The sequence below is a fragment of the Thermobia domestica genome, chromosome 15 (assembly GCF_964235325.1).
Source record: "Thermobia domestica chromosome 15, izTheDome1.hap1.1, whole genome shotgun sequence".
NCBI lineage: Eukaryota > Metazoa > Arthropoda > Insecta > Zygentoma > Lepismatidae > Thermobia > Thermobia domestica.
The window spans coordinates 156,094,373-156,102,636 of NC_137468.1; the positions used below are offsets into that span (position 1 = coordinate 156,094,373).

The window sequence follows — 8,264 nt, forward strand, 5'->3', positions numbered from 1 at the left end:
TGTACCCTGTGTGACCAATAAATAATATTTAAAAAAAAATAATTATGGTTTTCATTTGACATCCCCTCGTACATTGTGAGGGACCCACATGAACTTTGCCCCCCGCCCCTCCCAGGATCGGCGCTCTTGGGATAGATATCAATATTCTTGAGTAGTTTTACATAGAGAGATACTTAACTGAATTTATGCGTTTGCTTCGTAATCCAGAGGGTAAAGATACTCCCACACAACACCTATCTATATACAGTATAATATAAACAGAAGTTAGAAATCATCGTCTTAATTTAACATTAGTGTTACCTGCGAAACGAGACGAGAACTAATCTCTAAAATCGATTTTTTTTTTCGTCTAACATCGATTCACAAATGTTTTCTCTTGTCTCAATTTGTAAATTTATGTACAAAATGTATGTTCTGATTGTTATTCGTAATTTCACAGAGAAGTTATCAGAATCTTCCGCGTCACGAGAGGTGCACAGGGTGTGACACAACAACAATTAAACATTATTTATTATTGGAGTATACTGTGAAATGATTTGAGTGTCTTTAAACCTTGATAAATGCTCTCCATTGTGTTTATAAAGTCACTTTATCAAATTTGTAATTATTCTACTATAAATAATGTAACCCTAAAACAGTGTTTAAGATCAAAAACTTGATTAACTAATATTGCTCACAAGACTCGAGATTTCTCGACTCGAAAACGATAAGAAAACCGATCATTATATCCAATTTACACAACCAAAAACGTGAAATATGGTACCGTGTAGTGCGTGTTGCATATATTTTCAATAAAACCTCGATGCGGCACATCAAGGCGTTGACTAAACATTCTGAAAAAAATCTGGCACACTTTGCCCACTAAAAGACACCCTTTAATATAATATATATTTTTTTCAGCAATGTACAATATTGTATAGTTGCTGTATTTCTGCTTTACATTTCGCCGTCAGAAATTAAAAATGCATTACCGCCCGAACAGGGACTCGAACCCTGGACCGTTAGGTTAAAAGCCTAACGCTCTACCGACTGAGCTATCCGGGCGACTGTACCTTATTCATCCTTGAATGCAGGTTAGTAGGTATGGCGTGGAGCAAGGAAATAATTTTCTTCAGATATTGGCCTTCATTTTGCTGTACAGTGTACTATGTCTTAGCAGTTTATGATAGTCGCTAACAAGAACACTCATTAATTATGCTTTTGTAGATAATAACAGTAATGTGTGTACGGTATCTTCTTAGTTCAAGGTCATTGAAAAATAAATCAGAATCGCAAGCCAATTGTGTAACTAATGCGATACTTATACAATGAAGATAAACTCAGAAAATACTGCTTCCAAGCTTACCTGAAATACAGAGCATTCCAAAAGTATCCTTCTCATTACGTTGTTTGCACCATCATGAACATGTGCTCTATCCATCCGGAAGCATTTATGAAATGTGGCTTAGGCTCTTGCTATTTATATTAATAACACACAGTGGCGCATAACGGCGAAGAATTAATTTGTAAAAAAGAAACAAAGCCTAAAACGACGTTTACGGGAGAGGGTTCCCGAACCATCCGCTATCCTGTGTGGTATTCCATACTACTGGTGCGAAAAGAAATAACGGTTTTTCGGTTTTTAAAAGAACCGATAGAAATTGTTCAAAAAATCGGGAAGAGCATTAAACAGTTCTGATTTTCAGAGAAAATTGTTTCGAATTATAAAACTGTTGCGTTTGTAACTAAAGGCGATTTTTAATAGAAAACCATTTTTTTTTAATACAAAAACGAGCCGGTTTAAAACCAAAAACGGTTTTGGTGAATTCGGTTAGTTACAGAATTCGAAATGTTTTCGAAAATTCTAGTAAAAACAAATTAAACTTTCGAGTTGATTTGCGCGGCAGTTTATACTTGTTCGTACGTCCAGCGTAGCTGGTATATACATTCAGCTAACATATTAATATAACTACTTGCAACCCTAACTGTAGCCGGCGACAAAAGGAGAAACATGACACAAGTAAGATTGTCAGATTTACTCTCACTCAAATATCAGTGTATCGAAAAACTTTTTTAAATGATGTTACTTTACCGTAGATAAACAAAGAAAGTAAGACTGACTGTTAGAATAACAATAGAGATATGCAAACTCATTCTTTATCAGTTAAACTTCTTACGATAAGGTAAGTTTAGCAACATGACCTCAGTTGTTACTACGTCGTGGGTCGTCGCGGCCTTCTATTTGACATGGGATTCCGCTTTATGTCTCGTAAGATCCGATGACTATTGATTGAGAGAGAGGACATTATAGCATGGTGGCATCGGTATTTGAAGAATATTAAGCAACGGAGGCAGGAAAGTAAGTGCATTGTTTATACTGACGAAACCTGGGACAACGCTGGTCACACAAAGTCAAAGACATGCATGATACTACTATCAAAACAACTAAATAACCAATCTTGGAGAGAGGGTTTGTCCTCAGGCGTCAAGGCACCTTCTGAAAAAGGGGGTAGATTAATAGTGATTTATGCAGTGACTGAATGGGTTAATTCCTAGAGCTAACCTCAATTTTTGCGGCACACAAACATGAGATTATCACGGAGAATTAGATGCAGCAAAATATGAACAACATTTGCAAGAAAAACTCCTTCCGAATGTACGTATCACCAAATTCCGTTATTGTTATTGATAATGCTCCCACACACTGAGTAGAAAAAGAAAAAATCCGGACGAAATCATGTACTAAAAAAGAAATTGTAGAGTGGTTAAAAAATAAAAGCGTTGAATGTGTTTCAACCTGGAACAAATTTGAAGTAATAGAAATGTTAATGAAGTTGCTTCTAACATAGAAGTCTTGGTCGGATGCAAACCCATATGCGATAAATCCCTGCGAGGCAGTTAATCCTGCTCATATCATGGTGTGGTATGCCATATGGAACACGTCGATCATAGGACCCTTATTCATTTCTGGTACCCTAAATAGTTTCCAATATCTGGACATGTTACAGGAGTTGATGTTTCCGTTGCTTCTCCGCCGTGATGCGATATTTTCAGCAAGATAGAGCCCCACCGCACTATGCGCTGCTTGTGCGGGAATGCTTGGATCCACATTTTCCTGGACGTTGGATCGATCGCCGAGGCCCTGTGGAGTGGCCAGCTCGGTCGCCGGACCTCACTCCCTTGATCTTTTTATGGAGACACTTAAAACACCTGGTGTATCAGAAGAAGATTCGGGATGTTGCACAACTACAGGGACGTATTCAGGACGCCAGTGATAGCATCACCCCGCTGTGTTGTTACGGGTTCAGGGGGACTGGATTAAGAGACTCCGGTTGTGTATTGCGATGGACGGGCAACATGTGAAGCACATCCTGTAGGTTGGACTTTGTGGCGTCATAACTTTGGAATGGGACACGATAACGCATTTCTGCTTATGCTACTGTATTCCCCTGCAAAAAACAGTGTTAATTGATGTATCACATGCCTACCTTCCCATTTGAAAAAAAAATAACCTGGGTTCAAGATGGTCGCCATTCACCACGCATGCATATTGGTAGCTCCTTTACCCAAGTCTGCCCTCCGCTAGTCAGATTTGCTTTAATCATGTTTGTTTCCAAAATAATCCACTGTACTAAGACTTATGGACCAGCCTGTACCAGCCTGTTTCCTTGAGTACTAAAATTATTACACATGTTTTGTTTAAGAGTTCTGTTAAAACGTTCTACGATATGTTGTTCTCGAAAACGCATGCTCAAAATGGAGGATTCAAAATTGAAAAATTCGCTAAATATCATCTCTCTATGACTTAGCCTATGGTCACAGTGGATCCGACTTTCACCGATTTTTTAGTCTGACATACTCTGACGACATAGGTGAAATAAACAAATGCCGACATGGTCTGGCGACTACGGCCGACTTCGACCGACCACCGGATCAGAAACAAATTATTTTGTTTTTGTCGTCAGACTACGCCAGACTAGCGGCTAGTTTACAACTCATCACAAGTATTGAGACTCCCATTTACATGTTACAGCAAGCCGTTCTTCCGCTAATATACATTTTCGAAAATCACTTTGCTTCTTCATACGTCCTCGGATCTTCAGTAAGATGTGGCAAAATTTTTCCTGTTCCATTCTGAAGTACTGTAAAAACTTCTGTAGCTGCTCCACCAACTTTGGGAATAGCGTGTTAAACTCGCCATATTTCTCTCTTTCTTGAAAAATAGTATTTACATATTCGCTCCTATCTTCCTCTAAAAGTAATATTTTTAACACAGGATTTTCTAATAGCAGCAATTCCTCGTCTATACTGTGTTCCACAAGAAGACAAACTGACGACGGATCGGTTGCAGTGTGACCAAGCAGTCGGCCGATACGGTCGGCCGTAATCGCCAGAGTGAAAAATCGGATGCACTGTGACCATAGGCTTACGGTTCCCGAGATACGGCTCCTTAAATCTCCCGAAATCAGAACTACTTTTGGCCAATATGAGAAACGGAAAAGTGATACGAAAAATTCCATCACTTTCTCAGATACTTTTTGATGCTCTGTCGAATGGAGGGTTCAAAAATTAAAAAAAAAATTGGCAAATAACAGACAGACAGACAGAGAATTCAGTAACGAACTTTTTAAGTTTGTTGAAAATTACTTAAATATTACTGAATCTTGGAACCTCCAAGCTGGTGCAGCTGCAAAATAATTAAACTACGCCACTGTTGCTAACCAGTGTTTGTGTAAGCCTCTCCATAACATAATAATGTCATACACTACGCAAACACGTCGTTAGAAGGCGTTATCAGCATAAACAATTTCATCTTGCGTAATAGTAAGAGGGGGAAAATGTGGCTTCGTTTTTTTGTTTGTGCAACATCAACAACTGAAGATGTCTCGACAAGGAGAAAGTGTTCAGAAGACAAATGGTTCTTTAATGTTTAAAAAAAAAATATTACTTATGTTTTTCTTTGCAAGCTACAAACTGAAGTAAATGACTGACATATCATAGGAGAAGTTGAAAGACTTATTCTCATCATCATCATGATCATCAGTGTTATTTTCTGCCATCATTGACAGAACACTTGACCTAAATCCAAAGGCTTCAACGCATTAGTGAACAAAAACATTATCTATTCCTTCTGACATACGAATTACCAATTTTGATACTGTCAACTAGTATTCATTTTCCTCTTTTTCCTTCCCATTAATTTTGATCGCAAGACGAAGAGAGATAGAACTTTCGTTCTTTTGGGAGGGGGCTGGTGGTTGCTCAGTGGTAGAGCATTCACCTCAGGTGCATGTGGTCCTTGGTTCAATCCCAGCTCGCGGCAAGTTAACCTTGTGGCGGTCAAACACCATGTGCATGGGTTTTCTCGGGGTTTTCCCGTTTCCTCACACTTTCTTCATTCTACCATTTCATTCAGTTTTCATTACCACTGTCTCCTTTAGCCCATTAGGCATAATCGTGGGACGTAAAACAAAGATTTCATTTCATTTCGTTTTTTTTTTTTTTGTTTTGTTTTTTTTTTTAGTTTAATTTTTAGTGGCCACCTAGGTGGTGGTAGTGGTGATGAAAGTGATGAACGAAATTGTGGAATGAAGAAAATGGGAGAACCTTACTAAAACCTACGCACATGGTGTTTGTTCAACACAAAGCCGACTTCCATGGCGGATCTAGGGGGGGCAATCGGGGCGATCCCACCCAGAAGAGAAAACTTTTATTTTATTTATAGATAAAACCCATCTCAGAGTTTGGAGCTCTTGAAAGTAGCTCTAAGTAGCAGTATTATAACCCGCCCCCCCCCCAGAAGTCTGTCCTAGATCCGCCACTGGCCCACTTGACGAAAGTTGAGATTAAACCAAGAAACTAGCAGCGATAAGCGTTCTACCACTGCCATCGCGGACGCAAAATTTTCGTAATGAGATACAACACTAAACAGCGTTTTCGAGACGAGACAGCACTTTCACTCCCCACAGATACGCCCTTTAGGCTAAAAGAGACGGATGATTAATGAAGGTGAATGTGTATGAATAAGAATGTGGGAGGAAAGGGAAGAACGTAGAGAAACTCTACGGACACAATGTTGTAGAACACGAACTCGGATGGACAGGTATCGAACCAGAAATTCTTTGTACTCGAAGTGACACTATACTAACTTTATGATTATTACTAGAGAGCGGATTTTAAGATGCAGCACCTTTTCTAAAAATGTAGTTGTTAAACAACTAAAGTTCAAAATATGTATTTCCGGGCATAAAACGAACTGAAATGGAGACACTTTGTTGCACCTTTTCCGTGAATCTTGCACCTTTTTTGCTAAATTAATAAAATTTCCCGCTTTTTTAACTTCTTTTAGCTTTCAGCACCTTTATTATCCCTTTTTCTATTTTTTTTTTAATGTGGACAGAACAATGGGCCTTATGCAGAGTCGTTTTGACCTATGATTAGCGTCGTACTAAAGACCTGACTACTGCAGGAAACATATGTGAGTCGAACTCTTTAGTACGGCACTAATCACACATAAGAATGACTTTGTATAAGGCCCAATATGTTTTATTTTCAATCTGGTTTACACATAACACAGGATGGAACAAAAGTAGGTATACGGTCCCGTACTGATCAACTGATTGCTTTTTATATTATTTCTTACTGTTGTCCATTAGCTGGACTTAGTTTCTTTATTATTTGTTCTTAACGTCTTTGTACTTATATCTTAAACTCGGAACAGCAGTAGCAAATAAACCTATAAGCTAGAATGTTATACTTGATCAATGCAGGAGTGTATACCTACTTTTGGGTCACATGGGTGTATTCCATAAATTTAGATGCAATCTTGACGGATTTACTAGGGACAAATTTGAACTTAATTTGCTAAACACTCCGGACGTAGAAACCTATGCAACTTCAACTGAACTCCCTGTCCATGTGCTTACAAGATATACTATGCACCACTGGTTTCCATTGATGTCAAGCAATATTTAAGGATCACCTAAACTCCAAGCGACAGAAATTAACATTGGAAAACATAGAAATTTTGTGCACAATCAAGTATAAACATTTTCCGAAAAGCCAGTAGTAGGCATATGTAACGGTTTCTCAAGTCACAATATTCTTAAATAGTTTTAAAAGAAATTTTTTAAAAAAGTTGGTTTTAACCACAATTGTATTACAAGAATGTTGAATGTTGTTCAAGTTCGAATTAAATAAAACAATTTTGCAATTTATGTCAAATGTTTAAAGCCAAGTTTTTAACACTATTTGCTGGTGTAATGAATAAAGAATGTTCACGTAACAGTATACTGTAGCACTTAATAAAGATATCGTATTAGCACCTTTTTGTTTCACCTTTTTGAATGATTTTTCAACACCTTTTATTCCCTTTTTCCTACCACATTTTTGCACCTTAAAATCCGGTCCCTAATTATTACTATTATAAACTACTTGACTCTTTCTCTTTTTTCTCACATTTTTTTTAAATTACTGAAGTCGACAGAGTACACAAACACAGAAATATCGAAGACTTTTAAAAAATCCAACCATTCTCTTCAGAGAGGCTCGTCCCTCATAGGTTTCGTCTCACCATCGTAACCCTAAGGGACTGAGATCGCTTGAACGCAACACGCAGGCAACTACAATAAGGCACCACACTCTTCCTCCTTTTTCGAGACAAGAAAACGTGAAATCTCGTCTCATGATTACGTTATTCCTCATGCCTTGTATTATGTCGTTAATAATGATAATAATAATAATAATAATAATAATAATAATAATAATAATAATAATAATAATAATAATAATAATAATAATAATAATAATAATAATAGTAATAATAATAATAATAATAATAATAATAATAATAATAATAATAATAATAATAATAATAATAATAATAATAATAATGAGGAGGAGGAGGAGGAAGAGGAAAGAAAGAAAGAAAGATACGCTCACCAACTTCTTTCCCCCATTTAATTGTCTGCAACACTGTTCTTTCATCTATTACAGCATTTCCCAGTTAGTTACATGTATTAGACACCCAGTTTTGTCGATTCTTCTCTATATCCATATTCTCAATGTTAATTTTCATTTTTGATCGTTTTTAGAATTTGCAGTATATTATAAATGCATTAGTTATAAGTGTTACAGTCGAATACCACAATACTGTGCTTAACGTTCTAGGATTAGGATTAGGAATTAGATTTCTGGGCTTTCGGCATCTATGGCCATGTTGCCTGTAACGTTTGAGGGATGACGTCCCTCGGCGATCACACTATCCAAGGAAAGGGAAGGAAGCA

At 37.3% G+C, this 8,264-nt stretch overlaps 1 non-coding gene across 1 annotated transcript; it reads right to left on the reverse strand.

Annotated features, from left to right (window-relative positions):
• Positions 1-971: 971 nt before the first annotated feature.
• TRNAK-UUU (transfer RNA lysine (anticodon UUU)) lies at positions 972-1,044 on the reverse strand. Its single transcript has one exon. It is a non-coding gene; the product is annotated as a tRNA-Lys (tRNA).
• Positions 1,045-8,264: the final 7,220 nt, after the last annotated feature.